Source organism: Hyla sarda, chromosome 5 (assembly GCF_029499605.1).
Source record: "Hyla sarda isolate aHylSar1 chromosome 5, aHylSar1.hap1, whole genome shotgun sequence".
Taxonomy (NCBI): Eukaryota; Metazoa; Chordata; class Amphibia; order Anura; family Hylidae; genus Hyla; species Hyla sarda.
The window spans coordinates 316,449,463-316,466,523 of record NC_079193.1 but is presented as its reverse complement, the minus strand read 5'-3'; the positions used below and the strand labels follow the sequence as shown (position 1 = coordinate 316,466,523).

The following is a 17,061-nucleotide window of genomic DNA, read 5'->3' as shown; positions in this document are numbered from 1 at the left end:
CCATATTCCTGTGAGCATTACACTCCCTCCATGTACTATACTGTCCATAGATCACCTACACAGATGAGATGTATATAAACAAACAATTCCTCCAACGCTTTATAACTAGGATCAGCGTATGAAACCAGTTTGACATAGATATTTGCGGTTAAAGGAATAGAACTTCTCGATTTCCTAATATGAAGTGCTCAATTTTTTAAATATTGTGTTAAAAAAAAAATAAAAAAAAATAAAAAATAAAAATAAAAAAAATATATATATATATATATATATATATATATATATATATATATATATATATATATATCCGGATGTGGATAAGAATTACACCACTGGTGACCCATATGACCTGGTCTGGGGATTTAGGCTACATTTCTAATATTCTAAAGAAATTTCAGTTAATTAAGACTGTGTTTTCCTAACAGTGTGCCTCCAGCTGTTGCAAAACTATAAATCCCTGGAGAGCCTAGTAACCCGTGTGACCTGGTCTCGGGATTTAGCAAAATCTCTAATATAAAGACATTCCCTAAGGAGTGTTTCCCAACCTTTGAACCACTAGCTGGTGCAAAACTACAACTCCCAGCGTGTCATTGGCTGTTTGGGCATGCTGGGAGTTGTAGTTTTCCACCAGCTGTAGGCACCCTGGTTGGCAAACACTGCCCTAAGTGCTTGTGATCACGGCTGCCTTCGCTCTCATCTCTTGTCAGCCTAGATCTCCGTGTTCGTAGCATTTTTTTAATGGTGTTTGATAATAAAGTTTTTATTTGACCAAACAGATGGATCATTGCTGGCAGCTTTTTTTTGTAGAATGACACTTATCAGTTTCCGGGGGTGTTTTAAAAAAAAAACATTTTTATTGAATTACTGGGTAACACAGGCATTGAAGTGAGGCGCCCCAATTTTACATCCAAATTAAGGGTGTATTCACACGTACAGTATCCTGTACATATCTGATATGCAGGATTTGAAGCTGCCGATTTCAAAGTAACCTGAAAGATTTTAAATCTGCAGCTTCAAATCCTACATAATATATGTGCGCTGGATACTGTATGTGTGAATGCACCCTAAGGAAGGATTCACACACAGCAGATTTGTTACAGAAATTTCATCCTATGGGTCGCTTAGTCTAAAGTCTGTAATGTCTATAGCAGTGTTTCCCAGTAAGTGTGCCTCAAGCTGTTGCAAAACTATAACTCCCAGCATGCCCGGACAGCCTTTGGCTGTCCGGGCATGCTGGGAGTTGTAGTTTTGCAACAGCTAGAGGACCACTCTCTAACACACTCTTCTTAGTCATATGGCTGCTTAGTCTAAAGTCTGAAATGTCTATACTAGTGTGTCCCAACCTGCGTGCCTGCAGCTGTTTCAAAACTACAACTCCCAGCATGCCCGGACAGCCAAAGGCTGTCCGGGCATGCTGGGAGTTGTAGTTTTGCAACAGCTAGAGGACCACTCTCTAACACACTCTTCTTAGTCATATGGCTGCTTAGTCTAAAGTCTGAAATGTCTATACCAGTGTGTCCCAACCTGCGTGTCTCTAGCTGTTGCAAAACTACAACTACCAGCATGCCCGGACTAAGAAGAGTGTGTTAGAGAGTGGTGCAAAACTACCACTCTCTAACACACTCTTATTCCGGGCATGCTGGTAGTTGTAGCTAGAGACGCACTGGTTGGGAAACACTGGTCTATACACAGATAATACCATTCGGACATATAGATGTAAATGTGTCTGAATGTGTCACATAAAGTAGTCCTCATGGGAGCAGACCTTGTTCTAGACAACCTGTTACTCATCCCACTGTTAGACCCTTATACTCCGCTTATCCCCAGCCTGACTTTACTGAAAACAGTAGATCGCATTCAACTGCACGGCAAATGGAGATGAGCTGGCCATAAGCTGGCCATAGAAATAGGGGTAAAACAATCCGCCCCAACAGATGGACGCTTCTTTATCAGAACAAGGACTTGCTTCAACATTTTCTTGGCCGTGACTGATTATACGTTCCAATTGTAGGACTAATTCAGCGAGCGAAAGAGAAATAAATCGTGTGTGAAGCAATGCAGAGCAGTGCGGCAGTGGGGACAATTTTCAACATGTAAAAATCTGATAACCAGCCTTCTAATACTGAAAAAATGTGAGAACAATGGATCAAGGGCGTTTATCAATATGAATGGAGAGATTTGGTTTGGAATCCATTTTCTACATCTTTTTGTGTCCGGTGTTCTGCACGGATAAATGTTTGACGTCGTCATGCTTTACATGCTGGTGTATCATTCTGCAGTCCTGGTAGATGCTTCGTGCAGGAATAGACCACCCTATGTATATATTAATCTATATGTGTAAAATTAAACGTATGTGTGTATGTATGTTACAGCATAACTTTCAAATGGCTCGAGTTATTTGGTACATTGTTACTTACATGTCAACTAATAATATTGTAGAATTAAGTCAACCCTAACCCTTCCCTTTATGTCAGGGGGGTTATGTGAAGTCCCATAAAAGTCTATGGGACTTCCAGTAAATCTCCTGATCATGTTATTCTTGGGTAGTGCTGGGCGGTATACCGGTTCATACCGAATACCGAAATTTTTGTCCTGCGCGATATGAATTTTTCCCCATTCCGCAATACTGGTTTGCCCCCCCCCCCCCCCCCTTCGGGAATTAATGAATTATCAACCCAGCGCTGCGTTGTCCCCAATCATATGTGACCCACGAGCGCTTTTATGCTTCCCCCCCCCCCCCCCCCCCCCAATTAATTATCAGCCCAGTGCTGTCCCCATCGGGGAACTAATCACGTCCCCCTGCAAGCGCTGCCCTCCTCATTCTCCTATTTGTTGCGGCCGCCGGCACTGGAAATCTGTACTGTACGCTGTATCCCTATGCCCGGGCTGCAAAAGATAAACAAAATAAACTTTAACTCACCTTGTCCCGTTGGTCAGGTACCGGCCTCACCTGCTTCTGGGGACGGAAACTTTGGAGAGCCGTCAGCCTATCACCGGCCGCAGCGATGTTCCGTCTCGGCCGGTGATAGGCTGAGCCCACTGTCATGTAAGGAGCTCTGGCCGGCTTCTTACAGAACAGTGAGCTCAGCCTATCACTGGCCGAGGCGAAACATCGCTGCGGCCGGTGATAGGCTGACGGCTCTCTGACGTTCCCGTCCCCAGGAAGAGCGTGAGACCGATGTAGGAAGGTGAGTTAAAGTTTATTTTGTTTATCTTTTGCAGCCTGGGCATAGGGATACAGCGTACAGTACAGATTTCCTGCGCCGGCGGCCGACAACAAACAGGAGGATGAGTAGGGCAGCGCTTGCGGGTGACACGATTAGTTTCCTGAGGGGGACAGCGCAGCGCTGGGCTGATAAATAATTGGGGGGGGGGGGGGGGGGGGGAAGCAGAACAGCGCTCACAGGTCACATGATTTTGGGGGGGGGGGGGGAGAGAAATACAGTTATATACCGTGGAACCGCCATAAGTTACAAAAATACCGTGATACACAGTTTTGGTCATACTGCCCAGCTCTCCTCTTGGGCTGCAAAGATTGCACAGGACTTTTAAACATCCTGCCATCTGAACATTGGGATGTGGGGTAAGTATGATTTAACTATCCAGCAGGCAGGAAATACTTTATGTGGGGGACGAAATATGAGGTTGGGGTATTAGGACTGGGTATGAGGGCAAGAGCTTCATTGTTGCCTTTCCTCTCCTACAAGGTTTAGGTAAGAAGACCGGGCAACTCTGGGTACTCTGCTAGTGAGATTGATGAAAAGGACAAATTGTCACCTGGATCTCTCCTTCTTGTTGATCTTCTACATAGAGTTCCTCTAGGTTGTCCTGTTTTCTGTTTGGGTCTTTAGACCTCATTCACATCTGCATTCAGCCTTTCTTTTGTCCTGCTTTATTATAGAGATAACAGATGTATCTGCAGATCACGGTCATATACAGCTAGACTGGGTGAGATGTGCTGACATACTGATGATTGTGATGGCCGTAGCTCCACTTGTTTGTTTTCTTTGCTTCTGCACTTTGGTTCACGTGTCGCCTTCTGTCCTGCAGTTTGCTTACTTCACACCAGCCGTCAGCTGCCCTGTGCTAAACGCCAAATGCTTCAGATGGCTCGCTGCTACCAAAGGCATACCCAGTAGTAATGTAAAAAAGAATAGTATGTGCTTGTTACCCAATTTAGCATTACCAAGCTCTAAATTTCCATATCCTTATTGTGGGTACTGTTTTATTTATGTCCTTGCATTCAAAATAACTGTGTGTTGAAAAGTTCTGCACTTGTATTGAATGCTAGGAGACAATGCAACCACAGGCCGTGCTGAGCGCTATGGGGTCTTGTTCTATTTCAGTTGTATAAAAAGACGCCATCCATGTGTTATAGGGTAGGGATAAGGTAGGGATAAGGGGATAAAGGCGACAGTTATAGAGCATTAAATTACAGGAGGATACAAAGTGTATAAAGTTTATGACTCTGTACTAATATATATATATATATATATATATTATATTATATAATATAATATAATTCAATTGTGTTAAATAGATATACCTCTCTAATGCAGTGGTCTCCAAACTGTGACCCCCCCCCCCCCCACACACACACACACTTTACTGTCATCCTGTAATACATTCAACACATGGAAAATCTAGTAGTTAACTAATGCTAGAACTGTGTCCAACAACACCCCATAACCTGCAGATACTGACCCAGAACTAGTCTCGAGAGGGAGACGTGTGGTCATATAACATAAGGCTTCATAGGATATGAGCAAGGACTGTAGATCTGTGAGAAGCCTGATTTACTACCAAAATACGTCTTACTATACTTGTGATGTCTAAGTCCATTGCAGCCCAATGGGTAAGGAACATTTAGGCCCAGGGACAGTCATAGTCATTTTTCATCTTATTTCTTAGTACAATTTGGCAGCTACAGTAATCATCCACGAGACTTCTAGTAGTCGTCATGACATTGAATGTCACCATAATGTGGTAGGCCTCTGGGGTAGTGGTAGTGTAGTCAGGGTATTGCTTTAGTATATCAGGGGCTAAGGTTAACCCTATAGTTCGTGACGCCAGGCTGAGGGCTAGTATGCTGACGTAATTTTCCGGCCTATCGCCGCCCTTCCCAGTAACGATAGGTGCATGCATAAAATGACTGAAGGTCCACAAGGTAGTTGAACTTGAACTTGGATAAACTTTACTTAAAGGCTTGCGGTACATCCAATGAACAGCAACAGTCTCATTCAAACAGTCTCTATACACTTCAGTGACTGACAGTTGTTGTGGACCTTGACTTGTTTTATAAGTCTCTGAATTTAGGGTTAATTGCGAAGATCCGTCCAGATTTAGGGGATAGATAAGGTCCGGTGATCTTGCAGAGTGCTTAGGGATTGATACGCTCACTGTTTGATAACGATCAGCCGTTGCCGCAAGGCTCAGGCCTAAACTCACTGATGACAGCAACGCAGATCCTTTTCTCACCAAAGCCCGGAAACAAGAGAGCGAGCCATGGCCGCCAATCCCTTATATGGGCAGGGCCATTTTAATTGGTCCGAATATCTGTCACTTACTGTTACAAGGAATGATGGGCGCAATACGTCACAGGGACCTCCAAAGGTCCTTAAGCAAAAACCATAGAGTTTACCTGATCACGTGACCCACAGGTCCTGCTACGCTCTGTACAGGTAATTAACCAATTATATACATTTGTACATTTATACTTATATAAATCTTGAATAAACTATTAGATCTACTAATACTTAGATGAGAGGTGACAAGGGGCGGACTAGATAAGAAGGACCCCGACGTCCTAGGGACTCTGGCTATGGGGACCTATATACAGGTACCGTATAGGATGCGGTTCCGGGACACCACAATAACATTGAACTTATGCTAATCTCCATGGGACATTGAGGGGGCCACCTCCAAAGACTGGGCAGAGGCTGGTGACATCACTTACCAGCATCTTTTCGCCATGAGAAAGGCCATTTATGTGCCAGTTATGATACCAATGTGTTCGTTGGGTACCAGGATCGCCTTCTCCTGCATGATTACTGACCATGACTGCCCGCTCCTGCAAGGTGTGTGTTCCGCTCCTGCAACATGTGTGTCCAATCCCAGCTGCTCCTGCAAAAATTTTATTGCTGCATTTAGAAATTATGTCCCCATTGTGCCATTGTATCACCCTTTGTACCATTTTATTACCCCCTGTGCTGTGTCGTCGGCCCCCCTGTGCCGTGTCGTCGGCCCCCCTGTGCCGTGTCGTCGGCCCCCCTGTGCCGTGTCGTCGGCCCCCCTGTGCCGTGTCGTCGGCCCCCCTGTGCCGTGTCGTCGGCCCCCCTGTGCCGTGTCGCCGGCCCCCCTGTGCCGTGTCGTCTGTCCCTTGTGCCATTTCAGAGGATTGAGGGACTGCACAGTATTATGCAGGACCTGCTGTATGTTCTGTGACCACCTGCTTCTGCCTGAAACAACCTCATAACCACCTGCGCTTTTGAGGGCTCTATGTGACTGCTACCCCTGCAAACCTTATAGGGCAGTGGCTCCCAACCAGGGTGCCTCCAGCTGTTGCAAAACTACAATTACCGAAGGCTGTCCGGGCATGATGGGAGTTGTAGTTTTGCAACAGCTGTAGTCTACCTGGTTGAGAACACTGCCCTAGAGATTCACCCCTTTAAAGGGGTACTCCGGTGGAAAACTTTTTATTTTAAATCAACTGGTGCCAGAAAGTTAAACAGATTTGTAAATTACGTCTATTAAAAAAATCTTCCAGTACTTATTAGCTGCTGAATACTACAGAGGAAATTCTTTTCTCTTTTGAACACAGTGCTTTCTGCTGATATCATGACCACAGTGCTCTCTGCTGACATCTCTGTCCATTTCAAGAACTGTCCAGAGCAGCATATGTTTTCTATGGGGATTTTCTCCTACTCTGGACAGTTCTTAAAATGGACAGAGGTGTCAGCAGAGAGCACTGTGCTCGTGATGTCAGCAGAGAGCTCTGTGTTCCAAAAAGAAAATAATTTCCTCTGTAGTATTCAGCAGCTAATAAGTACTGGAAGGATTAAGATTTTTTAATAGAAATAATTTACAAATCTGTTTCACTTTCTGGCACCAGTTGATTTAAAAAAAAAAGTTTTCCACCGGAGTACCCCTTTAAGTCATATAAAACAGAACTCTAAATACCTAGACTGATTTCCTTTTGATTTATAACTATATTTACTATACAGTATACATATAGGCCCAGATTTATCAAACTCTGTGAGAAAAAGTGGAGGGATTTTTCCACAACAACCAATCACAGCTCAGCTAATGAGCTCTGGTAAAGTGAAAGCTGAGCTGTGATTGGTTGCTGTGGAAAAAATCTCTCCACTTTTTCTCTCGCACAGTTTGATAAATCTGGGCCATAATCCTATCGGCCATACACACAGGCCCTCATTTACTTAGAAAATCGGGTTGTAAGTCTATGTTGCTTTCTTACCCGACTGCTTTTTTCCCCTGGTATTTATTATGTCGCATCCTGTTTGTCGCACGTGGGTTTTGTAGGTTTTGGTTTCCAACTCCTCTGAGCTGTCGGGAAAAAATCCACAACAATACAACAAATTCGGGTTGGAAACCTTAATAAATACGTGGGAAAGCTCAGAAATGTCGGGTTACGCCCCTTTTTTGGGTTTGGGAGAATCCACATCGGGTCCGTCAGGAAAAAATGTTGCATCGTGTCGCAGACAAAGATGCGCCAAAAAACAACGACAAAAGAAGTGGGGTTTAGAATAGTAAATGAGGGCCATAATGTACAGTCGCTCGCACTCTCTGCTCTTATAGGTCTCTGTCCTATTTGCTAAGATTCCACCATGGACTTATTGTGACCCCTTCGTTGTCGCAGTGGCCTAGATAGAATTATTTTGGGAGAACTGTAGACTCCTTTTTAGACCAAGTTTTTCCACATTTTATTTGATGTTTGAGATAAGATTCCTCCCATCCCTGGACTGTTTGTAGAACGTGTCGCACATCATAGACCAGTATGAGGGGCCACTGTGTGAGTAGCAGGGGCTGGGGACGTACATTGTTGTTCATTGAGTTGGTCACCAGGCTCCTGAATATTCATTATGATAATCCGGCCTCTGGTCTATTTTAGACATTTCTATCCCACTGAGGCCCTGAATATAACAACTTCCTGATGACTTTATATAATACTTATATTCATCACAGACGGCATGGGAAAATCTGGAGAGCGTCACTGTATGCTAACAATAACTGCTGTTCTGCAATGGCTGATCTGTGTTGTGCTGCTTTTTACCATATGTTCTCTGTTGCTTATTACGGAATGATTTCCATGTGTATCGCCAGTATTCTGACTCCGTACTCTCCATTTATTTAAAGGGGTTATCCAGGAAAAAACTTTTTTTTTATATATCAACTGGCTCCAGAAAGTTAAACAGATTTGTAAATGACTTCTGTAAAAAAAAATCTTAATCCTTTCAGTACTTATGAGCTTCTAAAGTTAAGGTTGTTCTTTTCTGTCTAAGTGCGCTCTGATGACACGTGTCTCGAGAAACGCCCATGTCAGGCCCAAGGCCTGATTATTAAAATCCTATATGTGTATTATAAATTATAACCGTGTGTGACGGATTATCCAAGACATGAGTGAGAGGTCATTCAGACGGTGAATCCTTTTGTGTATTGCATTTTATTGGGGGTCTGGCTGTTTGTTTGCATCTCCTTTGAAGTCAGAGGCCCTTTGAAGCAACAGAGATGCCCCCCTGGTGGGATCAGAGGGGAGGGGGGAATGGAGTCTCCCTCCAAAAAGGCAGATATATAATGTTTAACAATGCTAGACTCAGGTTGTTCAATGCTGTGCAACAAGCTGACAAGACCATCCTAAGAACAGCTGGAACTCACTCTCATGGACTGCTATATCATCAAGCTGTAAGAACTTCATCTTTTGTTTTCTGAACTTGTCTTGCTAAACTCTTTTTTATATATTTTTGTACCTGTATGTCATTTGTTTCTGTATTTTTACATATATAGCACTGTGATACCTTTTTTACTAAATGTTTAATTAATCAGCTCTGGTCTTTGATCTCTAAATATAGGAGCTCACCTTTCTGAAGGCAGCTCTGGTGGAAACAAGTTTATCTAAGGGTCAATTTGGTGACTTGCTGGGACTAGTAGTGGATACCCAGAGGTCTGGTGGCCTTAACCCTTGCACCATCACACTCTCTCTAATGTCTTGGCTGGACCGATAGGGTGTGATCGTGACAGCCCAGTTTAGAAGAGGTTTGCTATGGGGATTTGCTTCTATACTGGGCGGTTCCCGAGACACGTGTCATCAGACAGCACTTAGACAGAAAAGAACAACCTTAGCTTCAGAAGCTCATAAGTACTGAAAGGAGTAAGATTTTTTTAATAGAAGTAATTTACAAATCTGTTTAACTTTCTGGAGCCAGTTGATATATATAAAAAACGTTTTTTCCTGGAATACCCCTTTTAAGAGAAAGGTCAGCGCCTAGATATAAGGGAGATGTTGTGTTCATTTACTATCTGCCCATAGTCTCCTCTTCATCTAGACCAGTGGTCTCCAACCTGCGGACCTCCAGATGTTGCAAAACTACAACTCCCAGCATGCCCGGACAGCCGTTGGCTGTCCGGGCATGCTGGGAGTTGTAGTTTGGCAACATCTGGAGGTCCGCAGGTTGAAGACCACTGATCTAGACTATGCTCCAGAATAAGGGGGGGCTTTCAAAAAGGACATTGTAAAAACCCTTGTTAGGTGTTCTCCATAGGAAAAAAATATATATTTTTTTACCGGTCTGGAACTATTGCACAGAATGTTTATTTATATTGCCTTGTTTCAACTAACAATTTCATATTAATAACAGTAAGGCTATGTTCACATGGTGAAATTTCTGTGATTCCACTTAAAGGAGTACTCCACTGGAAAACTTTTTTCTTTTGATCAGTTAGTGCCAGAAAGTTAGACAGATTTGTATATTACTTCTATTTAAAAATCTTAATTCTTCCAGTACTTGTCAGCTGCTATATTTTTCTTTTTGAATTTCCTTTCTGTCTGACCCCAGTGCTCTCTGCTGACACCTCTGTCCATTTTAGGAACTGTCCAGAGCAGGATAGGTTTACTATGGACAATTCCTAAAATGGACAGGTGTCAGCAGAGAGCACTGTGGTCAGACAGAAAGGAAATTCAAAATGAAAAGAACTTCCTGTGGAGCATACAGCAGCTGATAAGTACTGGAAGGTAATTTACAAATCTGTTTAACATTCTGACACCAGTTGATTAAAAAGAAAAAATGGTTTCCAGCGGAGTACCCCTTTAAATTCCGTTCTGAAAAGCTTGGCGCAGATTTTTTGCGGATTATGTGCAGAATTTCTGTGCACGCAACATACACATTCTGGCCGGAATTCCAGAGTCCTGTTTACTCCAATGGGGCTCTGTATGGAATTCTATAGACAGGTTCAATGTTTTTTGCAGAATCTGGAATGCAGAATTTCTGCAGCAGAATCTGGAATGCAGAATTTCTGCAGCAGAATCCCCTCCCTTCAACACAATGTGCAGTACATTTTTTAGCATTTCCGAGCCGATTTTTTTTCCAGCAGATTCCGCTCGGAAATTCAGCTGTGTGAATATACCCCCATAGTGTTTCTAAAGGGGTTCTCCAGGACAAGGTGTAGTACCAAGCATTATCATCAATGTCTATGCCTGAAGTGGACACTCGAGTACGGTATATGCAAAAAAAGGAAACAGAAAAGAGAGCGCACTAATGTGCCATGATTCTGTATGTGTAAGAAATACACAGGTGAACAGAGACTGGTGCGCTCACCGGAAGGTGTTGTGTTACAGACACAACACCGTCGAAGGCTTGTATCCCAGATCCCTGGGAGGTAGTGGTGGAAGAGCTGCTGGGCACCTGTTCGTCTCGGGAACTGGTCCTGGACGTCTGGTATAAGGAGAAGGAAAGTGGAATCCCGGATCCACAAAAAAGCGGTGCTTGGTAGCGCTCGTTTCCAGCGAGAGGTGTGAAATTGTAATCCACGGACTCGGGTATAGCATGAAGAAAATAGTCTTTATTCGCACATGTAGTAACAAATTGATAACGCGTTTCGAGGGGCGGAGACCCCCTCTTTGTCAGATCCAATCATCCTGAAGTGGACACAGCACTGGTGCCCTTTTTATTGTCCCGGATGTTCCCCCACAAATTAATTATTGATGGTCCGTCCTACGTCCCAGAGAATCTCTTTAATATTTTGTCTTTAGCATCAGAGGATTTATAACCATGCACATACAGGACTGCGGGGCATTTCAACATCTTCAATGTTGACTGTATACTATCAGCTACCATTGTACTGTGTATCATAAACTGCAGCCTGGAGGCTGATATGCTGCACGGATAATAAGGGATATTGAGGAGAAGCGATCAGCAGTTTTGAGTCATCGACACTGCTGACAGCCATATACATAGGACGGGGAGGGGAGCGTAATGGTGCCTGGTGTCTCTGTCATGACAGAGATAAACAGTTTAATGTTGTAGCTGCCACTCTGGGAAGAGTCCAAGAGGTGGGTTCTTCAGGTTAAAGGGGTACTTTTAACCTTAAGAACCAGAAAACCTTTTTTTTTTTTTTTTTTTTTTTTTAAATCAACTGGTGCCAGAAAGTTAAACAGATTTGTTAATTCCTTCCAGTACTTTTTAGGGGCTGTATACTACAGGAGAAATGCTTTTCTTTTTGGATTTCTCTGATGTCACGACCACAGTGCTCTCTGCTGACATCTCTGTCCATTTTTGGAAAATCCCCATAGCAAACATATGCTGCTCCGGACAGTTCCTAAATGGACAGCAGAGGTCAGCAGAGAGCACTGTGGTCGTGACATCAGAGAAATCCAAAAATAAAAGCATTTCCTCTGTAATATACAGCCGCTAATAAGTACTGGAAGGATTAAGATTTTTTTAATAGAAGTAATTTACAAATCTGTTTAACTTTCTGGCACCAGTTGATTTAAAAAAAAAAAAGTTTTCCACTGGAGTACCCCTTTAAGTACTCGGCGCTCTAGCATTTAATCAGGAGTCTGCAAAGAAGGGGGGTAGTGGAAGCTCCCAATAACAGGGCACATAGCCAGAAGGGCCTTCCTCCTGGGCACTTACTGTTACAGCAGTCAAGATATTTTTTTAAGTAATTTTCAGTCATGGAAGTTAAATGGGCAAGATACCAGGTATCATTACATTCCCTCCAGTCCATGTTCACACAGTGTAATTTCTGAGCAGATTCCAGTAGAAAAATTCTGCTTGGAAATTCCATTGCAGCAGTCCAATATTTTTTAATGGGATTCTGCTGCAATGTACAAGACAGAATTTCTGGGGCGGAAAGATTAACCACAGAAATCCCAATTCTGACTTCTGCAGAAAGAATTGACAAATTTTTGCAGAATGTCTGCCTGGAAATTTTTCCAGCGGACATTCCGCAAACAGTGGGCATGGGCAGAACATGCCGACACTAGGACCCCTCAGAAATGCTATGTTTCCATAAACTGCAATGCATTTCAGAGCAGTCCTTGTCTGCCAAAAAATTCCATCATGTAAACATGGCCTAGGGCTGATAGCAGCTTCGATCTCTTATGCACTCATACACTATTGTTATGCCCAATACATAGCCTTATGGGTGGTCTGGATAATGCAGGCGCTATTGATGTGCATTGAAATACATATATAGACAGGTATATATTTCATATCCTTAATACACAGTGATTTCTATTCCTATTGTGCCACATCAGCAAATCCCGGCGGGCGCTGTAATTGCATTATGTGAATTGGTATGCAGGAGCCGGCCTCGCTCAGTGGTATCACTTAATAAAATATGAGTATTTTAGCACCTATCTTGCTGGCGCGGTATCTTATCACTTCAGAGCCGACTGATCACTGCAGTTATATGTATGAAAGCTTCTCTCATCTCCCTTCTGAATGCTTCTCCTCATCAGCATCCTACTTTATCTCGGAGAATAGCAGCCAATGGCGTTAAGTGAGCAGTAGAAATACCTTGCAAGCTTTTCCTTGTCTTTTTACAATATTTAAATATCGTCCTCCATTAACTATCTAGTTTTAGCGGTGGTTTGGCCCAGAAGCTTGCACACTAGGCAAGTACTGTAATCTGTGACTGTTCACCCAGCGATCATTGTCATGGATAGCTCGGCCTTTATACAGTAAATACCTTTTAGTTGATCCTCAGCCAAGGGATTACGTGTCCCCAAGGGAGTTTAGCAGCATCATCTCCTGTAAACGTACTGCAGAATGACAATATGTTGATTTCAGACAGCCCTGAGCATAAAATACAACATAAGGGTCGGGTCACACGTGCTGTATTTTCTGCTACTGATTTTGTTACTCATTGACTTCAATGGGTAGGAAAATATGCAGCAAAATACGGCACCTGTGACCCTACCCTTAAAGAGAAAATGGCAGATAAAATAAAGAAATATATTGGTACAGGGATATTCTAGGATATGCCATCTAATAATGATCAGGACGGGTTCAACCTCTGGGACCCCCACCAATCCTAGGAATGGCTGCTGTGTAGCGCTGTGGCCCCTTCTAATCTTTTCCTGTGCAGCGCTGCCTTTAGCAATATGACTGTGCAGTAAACTGCGGCTCACCTCATTCGCGTGTCCGGAGCTGTGGGTGGTGGGGGTGCCACTGTGGAAAAAGAAACACTGGACCGGACTAAGCACTACACCGGTGCTTCAACCATTTAAAGCGTACCTGTCATATAAAAAAAAAAAATTTTGGGGTTGGATCTATCACTCAGTACCTAATCCTGACCATGCACATTTTTATTTGTCTAGAACCTTTATTTTATTACACTTTTAATTTAGCTCACTAGTCTCAATTCCTCTCAAAGGGAGGGGGCGTGGCCTCACTGTGCAGGTCTCCGCCCCCTCCCTCAGTATGCTGTCTGCTCACATCTCCCCTAGCATTAACAAAACTACAACTCCCAGCATGTCCTCACTGACAGTACCGGGACACAAGCTGACAGTGGGACGATTTTTCCTCCAGCTGTGAGCCCTGCGCTCACAGCTGTCAATCAAGGAAGTGTGTCCATGACAGGTGATGATGCATGGACACAGCAGGACTAGTATGTGTCCAAGCAGGCAGGGGGGCAGTTGTTTGACTGGCCTTTTCCAATAAATTTTAGCAATTGCAAAACCTATTGGTTATACATGCTTTACAACATATCAAAAGTTTTTGTATCTGACAGTGCCCATTTAATTCTCAGAATCACTTGGACTCCACCGATCATAAAGTGACAGGATATCCTGGGGATATACCATGAGTTTATTAGATAGGGTTAAAGGGTACCTCTCATCAAATAAACTTTTGATATATTTTAGATTAATGAATGTTGAATAACTTTCCAATAGCATGTTAATGAAAAATATGCTTCTTTCTATTGTATTTTTCCCGATCAGTCCTGTCAGCAAGCATTTCTGACTCATGCTGGAGTCCTAAACACTCAGAACTGCCAGCCTGCTTTGTTCACAGCCAAACAGGCTGTGGACAAAGCAGGCTGGCAGCTCTGAGTGTTCTCCTTTGTGAACAAAGCAGACTGGCAGCTCGTAGTGTTTAGGACTCCAGCATGAGTCTGAAATGCTTGCTGCCAGGACTGGTAGTGAGACCCCTAGTGGTCATTTCTTCAAAGTGGAAAATGAAATAGAAAGAAGCATATTTTTTAATAACATGCAATTGTAAAGTTATTCTGCATACATTAATCTATAATATATCAAAAGTTTTTTTGATGAGAGGTACCCTTTAAGCCTTATGTGGACATACCAGCTCTGTTAACTTGACTGTTTTAGCATACCTCCCAGTCATCCAGTTTTTCATAGAATTATCTTGACACGATCAAGGGGAGCTGATCCGTTATCATGGCTGCCTGAGGCCATTGCTAGGCCTCCATGGCTGCCATGAAGAATCTACTGTTATAGCCTGCCATAGGCTGGATGTAATAGTAGTTCGCTAATTGAATAGATCAGTGCAATACATACATATTTTATTGATCAGTATAAACCAATCAAATAATTTGTCCCTGGGGGGACCACAAAAGGGTAAATATATATAATTTTCAAATACAAAATGTAAATTTTCAACATTGTCAGAACAATTCAAATGATTACAGTGTCATCCACACCAGTATAATACTACAGATCACAACATAGATGGAAAAATAAATAAAAGTAATAAAACAATAAGTAATAAAGTCTGAATACTGCCCTCTAGAATTCAGTAAGAAGTTAGTTTTCCTGCACAGTGAACAAAGTGAAAAATCAACACACACAAAATTGAATAATTTTTTTTCCCAGTTTTGCAGTACATTCCATGTAAAAATGAAATGGGTCATTGCAAAGTACATTTGTCCCTACAAAAAACAAACCCTCACATGGCTCTGTAGAAACAATGAAAGAGTTATGCCTCTTTGATAAATGTTGTTGAGGACCAGCCTGGTACACTAATAAAGACAATGGCAAGTGGTGGTCATTTGGGGTGTGTCTTATGTTTGGGACTCCCCTCTTTGAGCCAATACAGAGAACAAATTTATATTAGATTTGTAATAATTTAGCTGGTACCTGTATTCACACGCCTGATGTTTGTAAGAACAATACCAATACAGTGGTCCCTCAACATACGATGGTAATCCGTTCCAAATGGACCATCGTTTTTTGAAACCATCGTATGTTGAGGGATCCGTGCAATGTAAAGTATAGGACAGTGGTCTACAACCTGCGGACCTCCACATGTTGCAAAACTACAACTCCCAGCATGCCCGGACAGCCAACGGCTGTCCGGGCATGCTGGGAGTTGTAGTTTTGCAACATCTGGAGGTCCGCAGGTTGAAGACCACTGGTATTTGAGGTTATACTCACCTGTCCCCGCCGCTCCGGACCGTCACCGCTGCCCTGGATGTCGCCTTCCATCGCTGTCGCCGCGTCCCCGGGGTGTCCGCGACACTCCAGCAAGACCCCTGCTTCCCCGGCATCCTCGCTCTCTGTCGCCGCCATCACGTCGCTACGCACGCTGCTCCTAATAGATGACTGGACGGCGTGCGCAGCGACATGATGATGACGACGATGGAGAGCGCTGACGATGCAGAGGATCCCGAAGAGGACGCGCCGGAGCACCGAGGACAGGTAAGTGATCGTCAGCGGACCGCACGGGGCAATGTAAACGGCTATCCGGTGGCAGCTGAAGCAGTCTGCGCTGCCGGATAGCCGTTTATGCGATGGCCCCAACATACAAAAGCATTAATGTTGATGCTGCCTTCGACATGCGATGGCTTCTGAGAGGCCATCGTATGTTGAAATGATCATATGTTGGGGGCCATCGTAGGTTGGGGGGTCACTGTATAGGTTCTCTGTGTCCAGGCACAAAGGTTTATTTTCTATTTTTTTGAGTGTTGCGTTATTCTATTCTTCCTATTAATGTCTCGCTTCCGTCATACGAATGAGATATTGTGGCCCCTTCTGCAAACTAATTGACAGGTTCTCTGTATCTCGACTGTGTTAATAGAGCAAAACAGAACTGACATGATCCTGAATTACAGCCGAATCCGGTGACTCCAGGCTCTGTGAAGCATGACAGATCAGCTGATGCAGGTAGAAGGAATCTTACAAGAAACCCATGTTATGGCTGTGACACAGCTGTCTCCTTGCCAGCTGCATTGTAGAAGAAGGGCAGCATGATATTCAGAGCGGACATCATTTGAATAGGATCAGAGTGACCCCTTCCTGCCTGTGCATATCGTGTTTAAAGTCAAAACTGAAAGTTTTAGAAAGGAAGAAGTACGGTGTGCCGTAAGAGAAGAATATGGTATAAAGTGGTTCATTGGTAGGGATTGGGCAACGAGTCATATGTAGCACCCAAATGTACATAGTTCTGTAGAACATACCCTGGTATGGCTACTGCATATGTGACCTCAATATGGCTGCTATTAAAAAAAAACACACTTTAAATAAGAAAAAAGGCACATAATGTGAACTGACTTTAACCCACTTATGAGTTTAATGGGTTTGCT

The 17,061-nt window shown here is 43.3% G+C and overlaps 1 protein-coding gene across 7 annotated transcripts in view; it reads left to right on the top strand.

Annotated features, from left to right (window-relative positions):
* PAG1 (phosphoprotein membrane anchor with glycosphingolipid microdomains 1) overlaps positions 1–17,061 on the top strand; it is a 264,608-nt gene that overhangs the window by 188,845 nt on the left and 58,702 nt on the right. The window contains exon 4 of one of the 7 annotated variants that reach the window (XM_056522224.1): positions 16,557–16,642. The exons of the other annotated variants lie outside the window; for them this stretch is intronic. The gene's annotated coding sequence lies outside the window, so the exon portion shown is untranslated. The remainder of the gene's footprint in view (positions 1–16,556; positions 16,643–17,061) is intronic. 7 annotated transcript variants of the gene reach the window in all.